General features: G+C 46.1%; 1 long non-coding RNA gene across 5 annotated transcripts; it reads right to left on the bottom strand.

Annotated features, from left to right (window-relative positions):
• Positions 1-1,027: 1,027 nt before the first annotated feature.
• On the bottom strand, positions 1,028-17,851 carry LOC108352788 (uncharacterized). 5 transcript variants are annotated; one of them, XR_005493397.2, is made up of 4 exons: positions 16,464-16,532; positions 7,484-7,804; positions 5,896-6,088; positions 1,028-2,463 (listed from the first exon to the last, which is right to left on the bottom strand). It is a non-coding gene; the product is annotated as an uncharacterized LOC108352788 (long non-coding RNA). The 5 variants fall into 5 exon arrangements; XR_010057738.1 differs by lacking the exons at positions 5,896-6,088; positions 16,464-16,532 and adding an exon at positions 16,557-17,851; XR_001841186.3 differs by lacking the exon at positions 5,896-6,088 and having other exon boundaries at positions 16,464-16,569.
• Positions 17,852-23,592: the final 5,741 nt, after the last annotated feature.

The following is a 23,592-nucleotide window of genomic DNA, read 5'->3' as shown; positions in this document are numbered from 1 at the left end:
AAGAAAAAAGAAAAAAAAAGAGGGCTGGAGAGATGGCTCAGCGGTTAAGAGCACCCGACTGCTCTTCCAGAGGTCATGAGTTCAATTCCCAGCAACCACATGGTGGCTCACAACCATCTGTAAAGAGATCCGATGCCCTCTTCTGGTGTATCTGAAGACAGCTACAGTGTACTTATATATAATAAATAAATAAATCTTTAAAAAAGAGAGAGAGAGAGAGAGAGAAAGAGGGAGGAGAGGGAAAAGGGGAGGGAGAGAGGGAGGGAGGGAAAGAGGGAGCAGAGAGAGAATTTTTACACCATCCCTTCCTGAAGGCAGGCAAGGAAAGGGCTTTTACCTGCCCAGGTGCTCCACACTGGCCCCTACCTGAACCTGACAATTTACCTCAAGACTCAAGGCTTAAAACAGTTGTTGTGGTTTCTGTGGCTTATGAGGTCAGAAAAACCAGACTTTGCCCACATTTCCAGGCAGAGGGAAGTTCATCCCATTTCACTGGAGTGCCAGCCGGGACAGGATAGACAAATCTAGGAGCTGCCCTAGTCTGGTGACAGGCCTACACACTGGTTTCACAAAGCAGGACTGTGTGCAGCCCATGGCTCTATGCAGAGCTTGTTGAAGACTGAAATGCACAGAGAAGTCACAGGAGTCCAGGGGTGAGGACAGCAGTGAATGGCTGTTATCCCAGCACCCATAAAGCGGGGGCAAGGGGGATTGTGAGTCAAAGCCAGTCTGGGCCAAGTAGCAGAACCGTCTTTCAGAAAAACAATCTATAGATTGGATATTGTCTCTGCATTTTTTCATTGTCTTTGAGCAGTTTCAGACTCTGGAGGTTATGAGAAACATCAGCCCATGGCTTTCATCTGCAGATACAGGAGGAGAGGTGCAGGTGGTTTCCCCTTCCGCTCAGTCAGAGAAGCTGAGCTCTCATCTCAGCCTTCCTGATTGTCCAACCTGTGGTGCTCCTTGAATCTGCTTCCAAACTCTTTGCGGTATCTCACTGGGTCTCTCATGAATGAGCAAATAAATCTTCGCTAGGCATTCATTTTATTTCATACTTGAGTCATATGTCCTACTTTGCACCTGGTGGGGGTGGGTGTTGGTATAAGCATGAGGACCTTAGAGTCCCAGAAGCTACAGGGGAGAGCTGGATGTGGTGGTGCATGCTGGTAACCCAGTAAGTACTGTGGAGTCAGAGGCAGGTGGATTCCTGGGGCTCACTGGCCAGCTGGGCTAGGCTAATCGGTGAGGAACAGGCCAAGTGAAAGACCCTGTCTCTCAAAATCAAAAACAAAACAAGGCAGACATTCTTGAGGTCTGGCACCCAAGGTTGCACACACAGATACATATACATGAGCTCAAGGACACACCCACACCCACACAGCCCTGGGTCCCACCTGCCATTGCCAGGTAGCAGCTTCCACTGGAAAGCAAACCTAAGACGTGCAACAGGGCCTCAGAAGCCCGTATGCCTCAGGCTGCACCCAAGTTCTGTGTGGCTTGAGATTAGGCTTCTATACTCTGTGCTCCCACTGCCTACCACCCTGCACCCCAGTTATTCCTGAAGCTCCTTTAAGGGGCTTTATCAGAAGGATATATAAAAACAAACCCTCCACTTCTGATCCTTCTGCCTTCTTGAAGCCTGGGAAGCCTCCTTGTTCCAAAGATACTGGTACTGTAACCCAAGGTGAACGTTCCGGATTCCCCAGCGCTCTTGGTCCTCTAGAACCTCCCAACCTATCTTACCTCAGGGCCCCACATAGCGACTCCCTGAGCTTCTTGCTCTTATGCTACAACAGCACTGGAGTTTCCCCATCTCCCTGGATGTACTGTAGCCACCTTCTGCTCCTCCTCTCTTAGAGGAGCCCACCCATCCTGACCTGTGCCTCTGCAGGGCCGGGCTGTAAAGGCCTGTGGAGCCTCGTTTCCTACAGTGTGTTTCTGGAATCGCAGGTGTTGATCTTATCTGGGCTCTCAAGGCGGGGCTCACTGTAGAACGCAGTGCCCTAATAGCATCTTTAAGGGACAGAAGCAGAGGCATCTAGAAGATGATTCTCAAAACAAGAGAAAGTTAAGTGTTGATCTCATAGAAGACGAACGTGAAACCGTAATGGGGGAATCGAGGAAAGGAATGGGCACTAAGTTCACGTCATGGGAGAAATAAGTTCTGGTAACCACAGCACAGGAAGGGGCTACAGAGAACGGCAATGGCCCCTGCATCACATAAAACCTAGAAGGGTGGACACTGGATGCCTTTATAAAAGAAGAGAATTGGGTGTTTGAGGAGAGAGATGCGATCGCTGAGTTTTTTTTTTCTTCTTCTTCTTCTTCTTCTTCTTCTTCTTCTTCTTCTTCTTCTTCTTCTTCTTCTTCTTCTTCTTCTTCTTCTTCTTCTTCAAGCAGTTTTACTCAGGAACCTTGATACAACCTTCTGACTCTCTCTCGCTTCTGGCTCTCTTGCGATCGCTGAGTTTTAGTTACATACATGTGGAAAGAAAGAAGACAAGGCTCTCAACTCGCATGCAACTATTGTGTGTCAGCTAAAAATAAACACGTAGGCTGGGTGTGCTATACAAGTAGGCTTTGTGGTGGTGCACACCTTTAGTCCTAGCACTGGGAAGCTGAGGCAGGCAGATCTCTAAGTTCAAGGCCAGCCTGGTCTACAGAGTCAGTTCTAGGACAGCTGAAACTACACAGAGAAATTCTGAGTTTAGGAAAACCCAAACTCAAACGAATAAATGAAGAGCCAGGCTGGTGATGCCGGCATTTAACCCCATCACTTGAGAGTTGGATCTCTCTGAGTTCAAGGCCAGCCTGGTCTATATATAGAAGTTCCAGGCCAGCCAGTGTTACATGGTAAGACCCTCTCTCAAGCCAATAAGAACTTCAGAGATGGCTCAGTGGTGAAGAACACTGGTTGCTTCTGGAGAGGATCCCGGTTTGTTCCCCAGCACCTACATGGGGACTCACACCTGCCTGTAATTCTCCTTCCTAGGATCTGACCCCCTCTTCTGGCCCCTGCAAGCACCAGACACATGTGTGGTGCACAGACACACATACAGGAAAAATACACACACACACACACACACACACACACACACACACACACACACACACACACGAATAACTATTAAAAGTTTTTTTTTTTTTTTGGTTCTTTTTTTCGGAGCTGGGGACCGAACCCAGGGCCTTGCGCTTCCTAGGTAAGCGCTCTACCACTGAGCTAAATCCCCAGCCCCAACTATTAAAGTTTTTAAAACAAGTTAATCCCCAGGGCACAAAGGAGGTGTAGGCATCCCTTGTCTTCTACTGGGGTGTTTGTTTAGAAATCTTGTAACTCCAGCCTCTTTCTTGGCCTCTAGTTACATAAATCTATCTGAACGTCTCTTTCCAGAGTTGCAGCCCACGACTGTTTCCTAATGGCCTGGGAGCCCACTTGAGATGTCATCACCATAGGGGACAGCATCCTTATCTCCCAGCGTCCCACAGGAAGGCAGAGGCCTAACTTCAGCAGGCGCCTCTCTGTGCTTGTAAATGCGCTCCCAGCCTTAAAGATAAGAGTTTATTTTTTCCTTTGGATAAAGGTGATTAGCACACCCAGACGGTCCAGGCCTGAGGGGGACTTGGGATTCACTATGTGTGACATAGGGTTCCCATATCTCTCCAGAAAGTGAATGGAACAGGTTAGCCCTGGCAGCAGATGTCTGTGTTTGATCTCTGTGGGTTGTCAGAGACAAGCGCTATGGAGTTTAGTGGTTACTCTCTGTATTTTTTGTGGAAAGGTTTTCTGGGCTGACAGGACAGTTCGTTTTCCGTTATCTTATCAACGTGGCCCAGTGAGCAATCTTTCCAGAGCCTTCACAAGCCTCTGATATGAACGCAAGCTGCTCCCTAAGAGCCAGGTTAGTGGAGGCTGGGAGCCTGGTACCTTTGTGTCCTTTGATCTTAGGCTGAGTCCCCTTGAGCCCTCTTATCTCAGCTCCTGTCTTGCTCCCACCCAGCCTCTCTCCACATTCTTCCTTCAGCTGAATTAACACCACAGATTCAATGGGAGCCAGACTCTTAGACTGCTGCCCTAGTATGAGGACTATGTGACCCTGCATACTTCCCCAGCAGGCCTGGGCTGCTCAAAACCCCACACTGTCAAGGTCTGCTGGAGGCCTGCTGACTATGCACATTGCCCTCTAATCCAGACCAACCTCCACAGGCCGGGCCCTGTGTGCCGCTAACTCAACACACTCTCGTTTTGCTGCACGTGATGTCAGAGGACCCCAGGGATGCTAGAGAGACAGAAGTAGGACCACATGTGCAGTGAAACTGCTGGAATCTTCTAGACTGATAGCCGAAGGTGGAGTGATAGAGAGGGAATCATGGAAGAAGGCATATGTATGAGCCATGTATGACCTTACCCTCTCTGGGGTTTCCTTTCCACATTTGCCAACTGACTGGGCAGCACCTTAACAGCCCCTGCCAAACCCACCCCATGACTGCCACAATGATCTCAGTGGCCACTCAGTGCCTGCACCCCCACGGCTGCTCTCTCTTCTTCCACAGTAACTAAGTCAGGCTGGGCTCCTGGCTCCAGAATAAAGACTCCACTTTCGGCAGTTTTGCTGGCAAATAACAACCAGATGGTAGCATTTCCTGCCTAGAAGACAGAGGAATGTCCTTTTGCTCAGACACCTGACATTCTTAGCTTTTGGTTGGTGAAAGCTAGTGATCCGATGACACGTTCCGAAAAGGATTTGCCTAAAGAGTCACAAACACAGGAGAAATGGACCATACATGGACATCAAGGGGCTAAGGATGGCTCGAGATAATTTGACAGCAGCTCTTGACAATCACAATTCCTTCCAATTAGTCCCTCTGTTGTAGGCCCTGCAACACCGTCTTTTTCCCCCCTGGGGAATTTCAGGTCACACTGCATTGACATTTGTGCATAGGAATCCCAGAGCAGAGCAGAGAGCCGCCAGGCCTAAGGGTAGGTCTCTGCAGAATTCACCAGCAGAAAGATCCCATGGTGCAACCGCTCCCTACACTTGGGAAGTTTTGTGACTCTCACATCCCCAGAGGCTCGAAATGAAGACATCGAATTGCACAGCCTCTTGACAGCACCCATCCAACCCCTGCAGCCTCCTCTTCTGGGTGATATGCCTGGAATAATCAGATTCTGCTTCAGAACTTCTGGGCTTGGGTGAGTACTGCCATCTCCTCTCCAGGACACCAGCGTCCTGGAAGCCATAGTCCTGCGTGAGCAGCACCCAGGAGCAATGACACAAGAGTTTAGTGGTGAGCCGCTCCTCCCACCAAGGGCCAAAGCTGCTGTACCGCTCAGAAGGCAAGACAGCCTGTGGCGTGCTGTCCCCAAGCTGGAAGTTCTGCCCTCGCTTGCTTAGGAATGCAAAGGGTACTATGCTGAGGATGATAATAATAATAATAATAATAATAATAATAATAATAATAATAATAAGGCATAGGAGTGCACTCCTTTAATCCCAGCAGTCAGGAGGCAGAGGCAGGTGGATCTCTATGAGTTTGAGGGAGATCTGGTCTACCCAGTGACTTCCAAGTGAGCCAAGGCTACATAGAGAGAAGACCCTGTCAAACATAAAAACAGAGTAAGAGACTATAAACAGACAGAGGCCTGACCCTTAGTCATTCACCTGGGGTTCTACCTAGAAAATTCCCATGTCCCCTATCTCCTTGGCCACGTCGAAGCTCAGGAAGTAAGAGACCAGGAGCCACATGGTCAACCTACAGCATCTTGCTTTGAACCAACAAAATCGGGCCAGGCCTGCAGATCCATGGTCCATCAGCTTAGCCAATGTCCCAGTGGAGTCCAACAGGAGGAACATTAGCCACTAACTCTACAGGAGCCTGGGCTCTCTGGGCAGTCACCTGAAGCCAGAGCTGAATGGAAGGCATGGAGCATCAAGATCAGAGAGCTTAGGCCATGCCTGAGGCAATGGAGCAGCTCTGGTCGGTTCGTCTGGGTTGGAAGAGCTTCATAACCCACAGTGAACTCCTGTGTCTGCTGCCATGGTGACGTGACAAGTGACTCCAACCAGACCTCCTCCTCCTAGTCCTCTTTCTCTTAAAAAAAAAAAATGTAGTCAAGCTGAGTAGAGAAGCTAAGGCAGGAGGATTACCACTAGGCTAAGATCAGCCTGAGCTATAGAACAAGACCCGTCCTCGAAAAAACAAAAAAATCCTTCAAGGATAACCGTTAAAACATCGTAAGACAGGCTTTACTCTAGGCCATCATAATAGGTGTGGGAACCACAGCAACAGATTTTGTAGCGGGGACAAAGACTGGACTTGACTCCAGATATAGTGTGGCCAAGGAGCCAGAGGCAGTATCTGTGGATGGAGACACCAGAGTGGGGAACTCTGACTAAATTAACTGTCAGAATTTTTGTTGAAGGCAAAGCCAGAGCGGCCAGACAGGGAAGGGGGTGGGGAAAGGGACCTAGTCAGGTATGGGGAGTGGAGGCTGTGACCAAACTATCTGTGCTAAAACAGGACACATGGAAGTGACCCCCAGGACAGCCCTTGATCCCTACACAGTAGACATTCTAAGGTGGTTAGTAGTGAACAAGGAGGAAATAAAAGTCTCCAACCGGATGCAGAGGCAGAAGAGTCTTTACAGACTGGGTTCACAGTTCGCCACCGGGAGCAGTTAATGCCCAGTTTCCTCTCTGGGTAGTAGAGTGCGTCTCCTTCAAAGGCTGTGTGAAGGTGGTGCGTCGTGGGGGCTCTGCAGGGGAGGGGGCCTCTCTGCTGCCTGCATCTGCACTGTGTGGTTTGTATATGTGCACTGGGGTACGGTAAAGTGTGTGTGTGTGTGTGTGTGTGTGTGTGTGTGTGTGTGTGTGCAATAGGGAGACCCTCTTGCTGGTATCTTTTCCACATCCTAAACACATATGCCACCCCTCCTTCCCCAGGACACTGCCTCTGCAACCCTAGGCATCTGAAGCAACTTTTGTCCTTCTGTCTCCTCCAAACCTTAGCCCCATCTCCCCTGACTGAAGATCGCCTCCCGGAATGAGCTGCTGACGTGCAAAGCCCCACAGCTCCAAAATAGAACCGTATCTCTCCTCTTGGCCGCCTGCCAACAGTAGCACCTCCATCCCGTTTTGCCCAGGACCCCCTGAACTTTGACTTCCTCTATATCCTCACCCTTCTGGAGAAACAGAGTGAATTCCAGATAGCCTGGGAAAATACCCTGACGGTCCAAAGGGCTTTTATTGCAAACAGCCATGCACCTGCCTGGGGCTTCTTGTCTGTCACAGGTCCCTGGGTAGGAGCTGAAGAGACAGAATCAGAAACTAACAGCACATAAAAGCACAGGTCCAAACGGCTTTATCACTGCGCACGACGACACATCCCCAGGACACTGCTAGTGCAGGCTTAGGCATGGCTTTGGGGTTCAGTGTGCTGTTAGCTGCAACCTCCCCAGGACTATTGGGCTCTTTTCTCTACTTACTCTGAGGTGAGACTGGAAGGTGCCTGGAGTCCGATGCATCTCCTTGTTAAAATGGCTTCTCGTAAGAACAGAATGGCCCTGCCTATTTTAAAACCACTGTTTTGAAAGTGCTCCCATGTTGAAGACACTCAGGGACTTTTCTCAGTTTCTGCTTTGCTGTGACCACCAGGTAGTAAGAGAGAGGAAAGAGACCTTCACTTCCTTGGCACTCTGGGTGCGTGTTAAGCACTGTTAAAATCTGTTAAAATCGGGGTTGGGGATTTGGCTCAGTGGTAGAGCGCTTGCCTAGGAAGCTCAAGGTCCTGGGTTCGGTCCCCAGCTCTGAAAAAAAGAAAAGAAAAAAAAAATCACTATTTGTACTAATGATGTCATTGATTGGAGGCTTTCCTGACGCGTATGCGCCTGTAAATAAGCTAAGCTGTGGCAGACACACGAATCCTCAGTGGTAGCCTGGGCTCTTCCTGGCTGTCCTGGCTGTCCTGGCTGCCTGAGCAAAAGGACTGTCAAGGGTTGGAGAGGCTGCTCGGCCATTAAGAATACTGGACACTCGGACACCGCCGGAACCTGAAGGGACAGACTGGATAAACAGTTCTCTGCACCCAAATCCCATGGGAGGGAGAGCTAAACCTACAGAGAGGCAGACACGCCTGGGAAACCAGAAGAGACTGCACTCTGCACACATCTCTGAAGCCAGAGGAAAACACCAAACGCCATCTGGAACCCTGGTGCACGGAGGCTCCCGGAAACGGCGGCGCAGATCTTCCTGGTTGCTGCCGCCGCTGAGAGCTCATAGGCAGCACCCCACGAGCAAACTTGAGCCTGGGGACCACAGGTAAGACCAACTTTTCTGCTGCAAGTGACCTGCCTGGTGAACTCAAGACACAGGCCCACAGGAACAGCTGAAGACCTGTAGAGAGGAAAAACTACACGCCCGAAAGCAGAACACTCTGTCCCCATAACTGGCTGAAAGAAAACAGGAAAACAGGTCTACAGCACTCCTGACACACAGGCTTATAAGACAGTCTAGCCACTGTCAGAAATAGCAGAACAAAGTAACACTAGAGATAATCTGATGGCGAGAGGCAAGCTCAGGAACCCAAGCAACAGAAACCAAGACTACATGGCATCATCGGAGCCCAATTCTCCCACCAAAGCAAACACGGAATATCCAAACACACCAGAAAAGCAAGATCTAGTTTCAAAATCATATTTGATCATGATGCTGGAGGACTTCAAGAAAGACATGAAGAACTCCCTTAGAGAAACACAGGAAAACATTAATAAACAAGTAGAAGCCTACAGAGAGGAATCGCAAAAATCCCTGAAAGAATTCCAGGAAAACATAAATAAACAAGTAGAAGCCCATAGAGAGGAGTCACAAAAATCCCTGAAAGAATTCCAGGAAAACAATCAAACAGTTGAAGGAATTAAAAATGGAAATAGAAGCAATCAAGAAAGAACACATGGAAACAACCCTGGATATAGAAAACCAAAAGAAGGGCTGGAGAGATGGCTCAGCGGTTAAGAGCACCCGACTGCTCTTCCAGAGGTCATGAGTTCAATTCCCAGCAACCACATGGTGGCTCACAACCATCTGTAATGAGATCTGATGCCCTCTTCTGGTGTATCTGAAGACAGCTACAGTGTACTTATATATAATAAATGAATAAATCTTTAAAAAAATAAATGCAAGCTTAGGGGTCACTAAAAAAAAAAAAAGAAAAAAAAAAAAAAAGAAAACCAAAAGAAGAGACAAGGAGCTGTAGATATGAGCTTCACCAACAGAATACAAGAGATGGAAGAGAGAATCTCAGGAGCAGAAGATTCCATAGAAATCATCAATTAAACTGTCAAAGATAATGTAAAGCGGAAAAAGCTACTGGCCCAAAACATACAGGAAATCCAGGACTCAATGAGAAGATCAAACCTAAGGATAATAGGTATAGAAGAGAGTGAAGACTCCCAGCTCAAAGGACCAGTAAATATCTTCAACAAAATCATAGAAGAAAACTTCCCTAACCTAAAAAAAGAGATACCCATAGGCATACAAGAAGCCTACAGAACTCCAAATAGATTGGACCAGAAAAGAAACTCCTCCCGTCACATAATAGTCAAAACACCAAACGCACAAAATAAAGAACTATTAAAAGCAGTAAGGGAAAAAGGTCAAGTAACATATAAAGGCAGACCTATCAGAATTACACCAGACTTTTCGCCAGAAACTATGAAAGCCAGAAGATCCTGGACAGATGTCATACAGACCCTAAGAGAACACAAATGCCAGCCCAGGTTACTGTATCCTGCAAAACTCTCAATTAACATAGATGGAGAAACCAAGATATTCCATGACAAAACCAAATTTACACAATATCTTTCTACAAATCCAGCACTACAAAGGATAATAAATGGTAAAGCCCAACATAAGGAGGCAAGCTATACCCTAGAAGAAACAAGAAACTAATTGTCTTGGCAATAAAACAAAGAGAAGAAAAGCACACAAACATAACCTCACATCCAAATATGAATATAACGGGAAGCAATAATCACTATTCCTTAATATCTCTCAATATCAATGGCCTCAACTCCCCAATAAAAAGACATAGATTAACAAACTGTATACGCAACGAGGACCCTGCATTCTGCTGCCTACAGGAAACACACCTCAGACACAAAGACAGACACTACCTCAGAGTGAAAGGCTGGAAAACAACTTTCCAAGCAAATGGTCAGAAGAAGCAAGCTGGAGTAGCCATTCTAATATCAAATAAAATCAATTTCCAACTAAAAGTCATCAAAAAAGATAAGGAAGGACACTTCATATTCATCAAAGGAAAAATCCACCAAGATGAACTCTCAATCCTAAATATCTATGCCCCAAATACAAGGGCACCTACATACGTAAAAGAAACCTTACTAAAGCTCAAAACACACATTGCACCTCACACAATAATAGTGGGAGATTTCAACACCCCACTCTCATCAATGGACAGATCATGGAAACAGAAATTAAACAGTGATGTCGACAGACTAAGAGAAGTCATGAGCCAAATGGACTTAACGGATATTTATAGAACATTCTATCCTAAAGCAAAAGGATATACCTTCTTCTCAGCTCCTCATGGTACTTTCTCCAAAATTGACCATATAATTGGTCAAAAAACGGGCCTCAACAGGAACAAAAAGATAGAAATAATCCCATGCGTGTTATCGGACCACCACAGCCTAAAATTGGTCTTCAATAACAATAAGGGAAGAATGCCCACATATACGTGGAAATTGAACAATGCTCTACTCAATGATAACCTGGTCAAGGAAGAAATAAAGAAAGAAATTAAAGACTTTTGAGAATTTAATGAAAATGAAGGTACAACATACCCAAACTTATGGGACACAATGAAAGCTGTGCTAAGAGGAAAACTCATAGCTCTGAGTGCCTGCAGAAAGAAACAGGAAAGAGCATATGTCAGCAGCTTGACAGCACACCTAAAAGCTCTAGAACAAAAAAAAGCAAATACACCCAGGAGGAGTAGAAGGTAGGAAATAATCAAACTCAGAGCTGAAATCAACCAAGTAGAAACAAAAAGGACCATAGAAAGAATCAACAGAACCAAAAGTTGGTTCTTTGAGAAAATCAACAAGATACATAAACCTTTAGCCAGACTAACGAGAGGACACAGAGAGTGTATCCAAATAACAAAATCAGAAATGAAAAGGGAGACATAACTACAGATTCAGAGGAAATTCAAAAAATCATCAGATCTTACTATAAAAGCCTATATTCAACAAAACTTGAAAATCTGCAGGAAATGGACAATTTCCTAGACAGATACCAGGTACCGAAGTTAAATCGGGAACAGATAAACCAGTTAAACAACCCCATAACTCCTAAGGAAATAGAAGCAGTCATTAAAGGTCTCCCAACTAAAAAGAGCCCAGGTCCAGACGGGTTTAGTGCAGAATTCTATCAGACCTTCATAGAAGACCTCATACCAATATTATCCAAACTATTCCACAAAATTGAAACAGATGGAGCCCTCCCGAATTCCTTCTATGAAGCCACAATTACTCCTATACCTAAGCCACACAAAGACCCAACAAAGAAAGAGAACTTCAGACCAATTTCCTTTATGAATATCGACGCAAAAATACTCAATAAAATTCTGGCAAACCGAATCCAAGAGCACATCAAAACAATCATCCACCATGATCAAGTAGGCTTCATCCCAGGCATGCAGGGATGGTTTAATATACGGAAAACCATCAACGTGATCCATTATATAAACAAACTGAAAGAACAAAACCACATGATCATTTCATTAGATGCTGAGAAAGCATTTGACAAAATTCAACACCCCTTCATGATAAAAGTCCTGGAAAGAATAGGAATTCAAGGCCCATACCTAAACATAGTAAAAGCCATATACAGCAAACCAGTTGCTAACATTAAACTAAATGGAGAGAAACTTGAAGCAATCCCACTAAAATCAGGGACTAGACAAGGCTGCCCACTCTCTCCCTACTTATTCAATATAGTTCTTGAAGTTCTAGCCAGAGCAATCAGACAACAAAAGGAGGTCAAGGGGATACAGATCGGAAAAGAAGAAGTCAAAATATCACTATTTGCAGATGATATGATAGTATATTTAAGTGATCCCAAAAGTTCCACCAGAGAACTACTAAAGCTGATAGACAACTTCAGCCAAGTGGCTGGGTATAAAATTAACTCAAATAAATCAGTAGCCTTCCTCTATACAAAAGAGAAACAAGCTGAGAAAGAAATTAGGGAAACGACACCCTTCATAATAGACCCAAATAATATAAAGTACCTCGGTGTGACTTTAACCAAGCAAGTAAAAGATCTGTACAATAAGAACTTCAAGACACTGAAGAAAGAAATTGAAGAAGACCTCAGAAGATGGAAAGATCTCCCATGCTCATGGATTGGCAGGATTAATATAGTAAAAATGGCCATTTTACCAAAAGCGAACTACAGATTCAATGCAACTCCCATCAAAATACCAATCCATTCCTTCAAAGAGTTAGACAGAACAATTTGCAAATTCATCTGGAATAACAAAAAACCCAGGATAGCTAAAACTATCCTCAACAATAAAAGGACTTCAGGGGGAATCACTATCCCTGAACTCAAGCAGTATTACAGAGCAATAGTCATAAAAACTGCATGGTATTGGTACAGAGACAGACAGATAGACCAATGGAACAGAATTGAAGACCCAGAAATGAACCCACACACCTATGGGCACTTGATTTTTGACAAAGGAGCCAAAACCATCCAATGGAAAAAAAATAGCATTTTCAGCAAATGGTGCTGCTTCAACTGGAGGTCAACATGTAGAAGAATGCAGATCGATCCATGCTTATCACCCTGTACAAAGCTTAAGTCCAAGTGGATCAAGGACCTCCACATCAAACCAGATACACTCAAACTAATAGAAGAAAAACTAGGGCAGCATCTCGAACACATGGGCACTGGAAAAAATTTCCTGAACAAAACACTAATGGCTTATGCTCTAAGATCAAGAATCGACAAATGGGATCTCATAAAACTGCAAAGCTTCTGTAAGGCAAAGGACACTGTGGTTAGGACAAAACGGCAACCAACAGATTGGGAAAAGATCTTTACCAATCCTACAACAGACAGAGGCCTTATATCCAAAATATACAAAGAACTCAAGAAGTTAGACCGCACGGAGACAAATAACCCTATTAAAAAATGGGGTTCAGAGCTAAACAAAGAATTCACAGCTGAGGAATGCCGAATGGCTGAGAAACACCTAAAGAAATGTTCAACATCTTTAGTCATAAGGGAAATGCAAATCAAAACAACCCTGAGATTTCACCTCACACCAGTGAGAATGGCTAAGATCAAAAACTCAGGTGACAGCAGATGCTGGCGAGGGTGTGGAGAAAGAAGAACACTCCTCCATTGTTGGTGGGATTGCAGACTGGTACAACCATTCTGGAAATCAGTCTGGAGGTTCCTCAGAAAATTAGACATTGAACTGCCTGAGGATCCAGCTATACCTCTATTGGGCATATACCCAAAAGATGCCCCAATATATAAAAAAGACACGTGCTCCACTATGTTCATCACAGCCTTATTTATAATAGCCAGAAGCTGGAAAGAACCCAGATGCCCTTCAACAGAGGAATGGATACAGAAAATGTGGTACATCTACACAATGGAATATTACTCAGCTATCAAAAACAATGACTTTATGAAATTCGTAGGCAAATGGTTGGAACTGGAAAATATCATCCTGAGTGAGGTAACCCAATCACAGAAAAACACACATGGTATGCACTCATTGATAAGTGGCTATTAGCCCAAATGCTTGAATTACCCTAGATGCCTAGAACAAATGAAACTCAAGACGGATGATCAAAATGTGAATGCTTCACTCCTTCTTTAAAAGGGGAATAAGAATACCCTTGGCAGGGAATAGAGAGGCAAAGATTAAAACAGACACAGAAGGAACACCCATTCAGAGCCTGCCCCACATGTGGCCCATACATATACAGCCATCCAATTAGACAAGTTGGATGAAGCAAAGAAGTGCAGGCCGACAGGAGCCGGATGTAGATCTCTCCCGAGAGACACAGCCAGAATACAACAAACACAGAGGCGTATGCCAGCAGCAAACCACTGAATTGAGAGTAGGACCCCCGTTGAAGGAATCAGAGAAAGAACTGGAAGAGCTTGAAGGGGCTCGAGACCCCATATGTACAACAATGCCAAGCAACCAGAGCTTCCAGGGACTAAGCCACTACCTAAAGACTATACATGGACTGACCCTGGACTCTGACCTCATAGGTAGCAATGAATATCCTAGTAAGAGTACCAGTGGAAGGGGAAGCCCTGGGTCCTGCTAAGACTGAACCCCCAGTGAACTAGATTGTTGGGGTGAGGGCCGCAAGTGGGGGAGGATGGGGAGGGGAACACCCATAAAGAAGGGGAGGGGGAGGGGAATGTATGCCCGGAAACCGGGAAAGGGAATAACACTCGAAATGTATATAAGAAATACTCAAGTTAATAAAAAAAAAAAAGATAAAAAAAAAAAAAGAATACTGGACACTCTTCAGAGGACCTCAGTTCCCAGTACCCACACGGTGCTCACAACAGTCTATGACTCTAGTTCTGGGGATAAGACAACCTCTTCTTGCCTCCAAGAAGACCACAAGAACATTGTGCACAGACATCTACATGGGTGAAACAGTCATGTACATAAACATTTTAAAATAACAATCATAAGTAATAATGATAACAACACTAATCATATACTTTTAAGAGGACAATCAGCCAATCAGCCTTATACCAGCGTTCTAAATGCTCCATGGAAAAGCCGGCCCAGCAGGGGCGACTGGTTGCTCTAGCTCCGGAAAGTGCCACCTCCTGCAGGAGTGTGTCAGTTTATACCAGACATCGTACTCTCAAAGCCTTAGTGAACTCTAGATGACCCTGCGATTACGTCTACCTAAGGTCACTTAGGTGACTGATGCTAAAGAGACAAGGCTGCGATTTGCCTGCAAGAAATGTGTCATTCACATACAGACCTTCACCTGCAGGTGACATGTGCTATGGCTAGCCCAAGCTCCCCTCCTCTGACTATTCATAGGCAACTTAGAATCAGTGAGGTGGCTTAGAGGCTCTCCTGGGATACCCCAGACCCAGGCAACATCAGGCTCAACTGAAGACCTCTGAGCAGTCTTCTCTTTCCTGCTTTTAGTAGTAAGCTGAGCTGATAACAAGAGAAAGACCAGGGTGCAGGCAGGGAGCCAGTAGTGGTTGGGCAGGAGGATGGCTCAGGGGTTAAGAGTGTGGATGTTTTTGCACAGAACCTGGCTTTGATCCAGAGCGCCCACACCAAGCGGTTCACAATCTCCAGCGACTCCAGCTCCAGGGGGGTGGGATACCTCTGGCCCTGGCAGCCACCTGTACTCGTGTGTGTGTGTGTGTGTGTGTGTGTGTGTGTGTGTGTGTGTGTGTGTGTCAGTGCTAAGCAGGTGCAGTAAGGGGGTCCCATCCTGCAGCTCAGCAGCTGGAGAAGAGCTGACTAGCCCAAAGGTATGACAAGGGGAACAAGCAGGAGTCAGGATAGCAGAGATGTGAGGCTGAGGAAGGATAAAAGGTTGGCAGGAGTCAGAGGATAGAAACTGCAGGCTCTGAGTTTCTGAGAACTGCTGAACCTTAAGGCGGAAGGCCTCAGGCCTGAGCTGGAACACTGCTGCCGCAAACTTACAATAACAAGGAAAGCCCAATTTCCCGGACCCGCACTAGAGCTAAAATTGATAGCCGTGCAATTAAGAGCATTGGCTGCTCTACGACAGAACGGGGGTTTGATTCCAGCACCTACAAGACAGCAGACAACCATCTATAACTTCAGTTCCGGGGAACCAACTCCTTCTGGCCTTCGAGGGTAACAGATATATACCTGATACACAGAACATCCGTACACAGAAGAGTGAAATAATGATACAACAAACACTTCAAAGAGCTCTAATGCGCGAGTCGAGGGTCCCTCTAGTGGAGGACTGCGCTCACTCTCCACTAGAGGGCGCCAGTTGTTAAACGTTCCCAACCGCTCACGGGTTACTGCTCTCTGCGGCCATTCCCTGAAGATAAGAGCTGTCAAACGCCAGCGCTGGAAGAACTTGTCCTTGCTCACCCACAACTTCTGTTTCAGTAAAAGGCCCTAGCCAGATGATAGGCAGCTGAGGGGCTTCGAGGTGAGGCTCACCAACAGAGTAGGGTTTTCTTAAGACCGAGCTTTCACCAGAACAAGAGTGGGCCCACCGACACTCTATAAACCCCTTGAGACGCCGGTGGCCCGACCCCAACCCCGAGGACCTTTAAGCACTAGGTCCCCCCCCCCAAATACTCTAATGTCATCATAAGGGCTGGACCCAGCCCCTCCAGATGCAGATCAAGGTTCAAGGTTCGCCCTTCAGAGTGAAATACCTGATCTCAAGTCCTGAGCTTGAAATCCCGCCAATCCCCACCATGGAAATCTCCAACACAAGAACCGCCCCCCACCCCCACCCCGTATAAAACCTGCTTCCTGCCCAGTTCTTGGCTGCTTCTCGCGGGAGCAGAGGCGGCCATCCTCTTGTGCCTTTTCCAATAAATCTCTTGTGTGAGGTTTGTTGTGTGGTGTGACTCTGTGGTTGTTCCGAGGCTCCTGACTGCCAGGATTTCCTTCAGCGCTGCCGCACTTACATTGGGAAAATCCTCCCTACTCTGAGTTAACCCTTTTCCCTTAAGAGCTGCAACACTTATACACTCCATCATGGAAGGAGAAGGAACTCATAGGCCACACTTTCCTGAGGAGCCATGAGCAGTTAATGGTTGCTGGGGAGGAAAAGGAGGCAGAGGAGTGTTAGTAATAGTAGCAGAATATTCTGGATCCTTGAACAGAGCCTTTCTACAGAGCACTGGCTGTCTGGGAACTCAGCTCACTAAGTAAACCAGGCTGGCCTTGCACTCACGGAGATCCACCTGCCTCTGCATCCTGAGTGCTGGGATTGAAGGTGTGAACCACCACACCCGGGTTTACCAGGAAGCTGACCTCACTCGAGTAAATAACCCTTCACCCATTCTCATGCAAACAACCCTAATTAAATTCGGTGAACCAAAACCACAAAACGAAACACAACACATCCAGTAGGCTGGGGACTGTTGGAAAAAAGGGGGTTCAGAAGGAGGGGTGAGAATAATGGGGGGATAGTATGAAAGTACATTATATATGTATACAATGTGAACAACTATATATATACATATATATGGTATATATACATATATATGTTATATATATATATATATATATATATATATACCAGCTTCCCTAGAGGTGTCACGAAGACAGTGCCACAGGAAGCCCAGACTAGCCCTTGTCTGCTCAGATTGCAGGTGCTCACAACCACACCTGGATCCCTGGCTGTTCTTTGATCCCCTCAGTAGTGTCCACATTAGGGCCAGGTCCGGTGACACACGCTGTAATGCCAGCACTTAGCAGGAGAGGGCTGGGGGGGTTGTGGGCTCCCGGGCAGTGAGCTTGTCCATGTCGAGTCTAGCGATTTGCTGATGACAGTCTCAGCTCTGCAGTCAGAGCACAGCTCTAGCTGTGGGTAAACTGTGGTTCCTGAGACAGTGGTTTACCCCGACCGCAATTCTTTGATGGCTCTAACAAAAGCCGCTAATTTTCGGTTCGATCGGCATTTTTCTTTAGTGTGTAGATGGAGTGGTCACTTCCCAACTCTTTATATATCTGACCAGATGCTAAGGCTATGATTTTAGGGCTGGGGAGATGACTGGGTGCTTAAGAGCGCTTGTTGCTCTTACAGAGAACCCAAGACTTGGGTTCGACTCCCAGCACCTACATGGTGGTTCATGGCTATCCATGACTCCACTTTCAGATAATCGAATATCTTCTTTCAAAACCTTCAACTTCCAAGGGTACCAAGCATGCATGTGGTGAACACACCTGTATACAGGCGAAACACTCATATATATATATATATATATATATATATATATATATATATATATACATATATATATATATAGTAGTTTATTTTTAAGAGATCTTCAGGAAATGTCTTAGTAAAGAAGACCTAACTTTGATCTCCAGAACCCACATTTTTAAAATCCCCCCGGGGATGGGGAGGAGTAGAACCCACTTGTAATCCAAGTGCAAACCCAAGCAGACCCTCAGAGCTTGCTGCCAGCCATCCCAGCCTACTTGCCAAGTTCCAGGCTGGCATGAGACTCTAAAAAGGTACGCAGCATCTAAGGGGCAACACTCGGAGTTGTCCTCCTGCCTCCTTGTGTGCACGCCCACACGTGCAAGTGCCCATACACACAAGTGTGCCTGCGCACCCAAAAGTCTTCCGATCAGTGTTCAGTTTCACACCACAGGACAAGGGACTAAGGTGCATATTTTACACAACCAAAGCAGACCTGGCCTCCAGGTTCTCCCAGCATCCTTCAGTCCCTACCTGTCATACCCTGCCCTTAACCCTGAACTTTCCAGCCCAGGGGCTGGGCTGCCCTTCTCTCAGAGGCTATTTCCTATATAATCCAGGCATTTTGGTCTCTCTCTCTTCTCCTCTCTTGGCTGTGCACTCCCCCTTCTCTCTTTCTCTCTCCCTCCCCAACTCACCCCCTATTCCTATGGCAACTTCCCCGTACTTTGTCCTAGGGACCAGTGAACTTGCCAACCTGAGAGCAACTTCCCAATAAACCTGCTTTAAAACAATCCAATCTGGTTCAAATTGATTCCTCGGTGAAATAACCTATCCATCAGTGTTCTCCATAAAAGTATGAGACCTTGGTACGCAGCTCAGTAGAGCTCTTGCCTAGTATGTTCAGGACCATGAGTTCAGTCCTCAAGGCAGACACACACACACACACACACACACACACACACACACACACACCACATACCACATACCACACACACCACACCACACACACACCCACACACACCACACCATACACACACACCACACCACACCACACACACACACACACACACACACACACACACACACGCACGTGAGCATTAGGGACGGTGGTGGAACAGGGACCATAGGTATCATCTCCCCTAGGTGACAGATGTGCAGCAGAGTCTGTCTGGTACAATATTCTAACTGTACTTTCTTTGACCGTGTTTGTCTATTTGGTGTTGTCTTGTCACAAGGTGAATTAACCATAGTTCCTTTCTTTTCATTTTCAGTCTTAGCATCAGGTATCTGCATATGCATGGATTTGTGAGCCATCACACATATGCAGAGGTCAGAGGACAGCTCAGTGAGTCAGTGTCTCCTTCCACCTTTTTTTTTTTTTTGGTTCTTTTTTTCGGAGCTGGGGACCGAACCCAGGGCCTTGCGCTTCCTTCCACCTTTATGTGGGCGCTGAGCACAGAGCTCAGGCTGCTGGGCTTGTGCTTCAAGCACCTTTACCCGATGGGCCCTTTGGGGTAGCCCCAGATTAGCTGCATTCACTTCCTCTCGATGCCTGGCACTGGTGACTTCTCTAAGTGCTCCCAAAGCTAGCCAATTATTCCTAGAGTTATCATAAGAGCTCAGCCAGCCAGGGGTGGCCCTTCCACACACAAATCAACGGTTCTCCCAACACCTGACTCCAGAGACCTGGAAATCACCTTAGTACTTGGGTGAAGCGGCCTGAGGTAAGGGGCTCTTGGAGAGTACTTGCTCAGACAACGAACCAGACAGAGGCAAGAAGAAACGTTAAGGAAACGGTTAATAAAGGCTGAGTTCAGGAAAGGGAGAGTATGTTACAGAGGGGCAAGACTGTGGACATGAGGAAAACAAAGGACCAGCCACAGAAAATCTCTGTCTTTTGAAGTTTTCACTGAGAGCATGAAAAGAACATTCTGCCCAGGATGTTATGAGCCCTAGATATAAAAAACACACTCCGGGCTGGAGAGCTGGCTCAGGAGTTAAGAGCACTGACTCAGGGGCTGGAGAGATGGCTCAGTGGTTAAGAGCACCGACTGCTCTTCCCGAGGTCCTGAGTTCAAATCCCAGCAACCACATGGTGGCTCACAACCATCTGTAATGAGATCTGATGCCCTCTTCTGGTGTGTCTGAAGACAGCTACAGTGGACTCATATATAATAAATAAAATATTTAAAAAAAAAAAGAAAAAAAAAAAGAGCACTGACTGTTCTTCCAGAGGTCCTGAGTTCAATTCCCAGCAACCACATGGTGGCTCATAACCATCTGTAATGAGATCTGATGCCCTCTTCTGGTGTGTCTGAAGACAGCTACAGTGTCCTCATATGTAATAAAATAAATAAACCTTTAAAAAGAAGAAAAGAAAACCACATCCCACCTTTTCAGACCAACCAAGAAAGAAATAACCACATTCTACGACTGCTGGTTTGTAATTGAAGGCTCTTCTGTGTGGCCCCAAACTTGAAGAGTGTGTGAGACCGGAAATAACCGAGCACCTCTGACCACAGGCTTCCCTTCACGTTCGTTAGCTTTGGGCCACGATGGCACGGCTAATTGTATATATCCTCACCATCCTTTTCCTTCTGTCTGCTGTGACTTGAACAGCCTCCTCCCTATGCTGGTATGATTTCAGCCCACCTAGGCCCAAAGCAATTAGGTGGAGGACTGTTTACCTGGTTTGCTTTTAACTAAGCAGTGACAAGGACTTCCAGGACCAGCTGGCTGAAATGGCAGCATTTCAGTTTAAGGCATTTCTTAGCTAACCTGCCTCCTCCCTAGCCCCTCACTGTGGTGAGTGGCAGGCACATTGTGTGAATGGCCCTCACAGGCTATAGGTTTGAATGCTTGGTCCCCAGTTAGTGAACTCTTTGGGAAGGATGAGGAGTCTTTGATTAGGAGTCTTGGAGGAAGGGTTTCAAACACCCACACCAGGCCCAGTCCTTCTGCCTCTCTTGTGGATCAGATGTAAGCCCTCAGCTACTGCTCCAGACCATGCCTGCCTGCTGCTATGCTCCCTCCCATGGTGGAAACAAACTAAGCCCCTGAAACTGTTAGCAAGCCTCCAATTAAATCCTTTCTTTTACACGTTGCTTTGGTCATGGTGTCTTCCTACTGCAACACAGCACTAATTAAGACACCGACTGTCCCAATCGCTTCTCTTCTATCAACACACCAAGCCTGTATGTCCCCAGTCCTGGACCCAACTAGAACCAGTGTCTACCACTGGAACAAAATACCGAGATAACTAACATATGAAAAGACTTAGTCAGGAGCAAAGGTATGCACTTATAGTCCCTGTTACTTCAAAAGATGAGGCAAGAGGATTGCTTCAGTCTATGACATGGGGGCTAGCTTTAGCAACATAGTGAGTCCCTGGGAGGGAAGAGAAGAAAGAGAAAGAAGCTTTATTTTAAATTTTGAAGTACAGGCTCATAGTCAGTGGGTCCTATTGCCTTTAGATCCCACTGCAAGGCAATGTACCACCACAGGAGTGCATGACAGAGTCAAACAGCTGACCTTGCAGCTAGGAGGGGACACAGAGAGTCCAGGGGCATTTCTTCTGCCCCACCACACCTCTGAAAGGTTCCACGGTCTCTCACCAGCACCTCCCAGGGGACCAAGTCTTTTAGAGACCTCCCAGGTCTGTGTTAGCTATCTTGCCACTGAGTGATCAACATATCACAACTAAGGGGACAATTTAAAGGAAGATGGTTGTAAGCCACCATGTGGGTGCTGGGAACCAAACCTGAGCACTGTAGGGTCGGTGAGCACTCTTACCAACTGATCCCTCTCTCCAGCCCCGATTTCTAGAGCTTCTAACTGTGGGGTTGAAAATGTCCAGTTTTCTTATATCAGAGTGATACGGCGGGAAGAAAGGTACCATGACGTGCAAGGAGAGAGGATAATACATTCTATGTGACACAAAAGCACAGGGAGGACTATTTGGAGGGAAAGGACAATGGGGACCAGAGAGAAAGGGACAAGGAGGATGAGGAAGAAGAGCACAGGAGGGTGAGGACTAACAGTATGGTGGCACATGCCTCTGTCCAGTAACCAGGAGGCAGAGGCAGGTGGATCTTTGTGAGTTCAAGGGCAGCCTGGTCTACATTGTGAGTTCCAGGACAGTCAAGGTTATGGAGGAGATCTTGTCTCAAAAAGCCAAAGGGGGGATGTGTTGGAGAGGGACCAAAGTATAATGTCACTTATATATGAAAATGCCATAATAAAATACATTATTCTATATTCTAATTTTAAAACTATTACACAGAATTATCAAAAGAAGCCTTCAAATCCCCCCCCCAAATTCAATGATCACAAAGTATACAAAGAAACAGGACAGTGTGATCCATTCAAAGGGGGGGGAGGAATCAACAAATTCCTTATGAGAAAGGCTCAGGGGTCATGAGGATGACGAGGTGGAAGGACTCATATGCCAGAGGAAGGCCAGAGAGCTGTCACGTTAGAGAGATTCTCTGAAGCAACTGTATTACTGACGAGTCAAATGACGTCGAGCTAGACAAGCGAGCACGGAGTCAGTGAGTGACGTACAAGCAAACGGGAATTGACAAAGACACCTTTAAGGGTATTTTTTTTAAGTAGCAAAAATATTCTGAGGTTGGAAAACACAACAACTAAAATAAAACCTCTAGCGGACTTAGATTTAAAGTAATTTGAGCAAGGGCGACACTAAAGAAGAGCTAAGGTGAAAATCAGATAAAATTAGCAAATGTAAGTTAAAGGTTGCTGGAGAGATGGCTCAGAAGTTACCAAAAAAACCCACTTGCTGCCCTTGCGGAGGCCTGGGTGACAGCTCACAACTGCCTGTAACTCTTACTTCCAGGGGATCCTATGCCATCTTCTGGCCACTGAGGGCACTGCATGCAAATGGCGTGCAGATGTACATGCAGTCAAACACTCACTATACATGAACAATTGGTCATGTTTATCACAGCAATAGAAACCTGACTAGAACACCTGAGATGCTCTCACTCTGGAGACGGACACTAACAATTAGCCGGAACAAACTGCAAGATCCCCAACTCAAAACACAAACAAAAGTGGAACTAGGACCAGGGATGTAGTTCAGAAGGCAGAGTGCGCACGAAGCCCCTGGGGTCACTCTCCAGCACTGCATAAAACTCAGGGTAGTGGCACATGCCTGTAACCCCAGCACTCCAGAGGTGTAGACAGAAAGATCAGGAGTTTAAGGCCCTGCTTGGCTACACTGTAAGTTCTAGGTCAGACTGGACCAGTCTCAAGGAAAAAGTAGAAATAAAGACATTCTCGGATAAAATTTGGTAAGTTCGTTTATTGTAAGAAATCCTAAGGGGTTGAACAATGAGAGAGCTTAGTGTCACTGTAACTTTGGTTTCTAATTCTAAGTGGTTTCTAAATCCATCAAATGGGGTTTGTTCCTGGAACAAAAGAACGTTTCAACATAATTAAATATGCAACAGACTACTTGAGACAGTAGGCAAAAATCCCCCAAACTTATCCCAGCTTACAAAGGAAAAAGTACTCAACAAACTGAAACATTAAAAACAAATGATTTAAATCATTATTAAAAAAAAAAAAACAAACAAACAAGGAAAACCTTGTCTCAAAAAACA

Source organism: Rattus norvegicus, chromosome 14, assembly GCF_036323735.1.
Source record: "Rattus norvegicus strain BN/NHsdMcwi chromosome 14, GRCr8, whole genome shotgun sequence".
In the NCBI taxonomy this organism is placed as follows: Eukaryota; Metazoa; Chordata; class Mammalia; order Rodentia; family Muridae; genus Rattus; species Rattus norvegicus.
The sequence above is the reverse complement of the archived record's forward strand: the minus strand, read 5'-3'. Positions and strand labels throughout refer to the sequence as shown.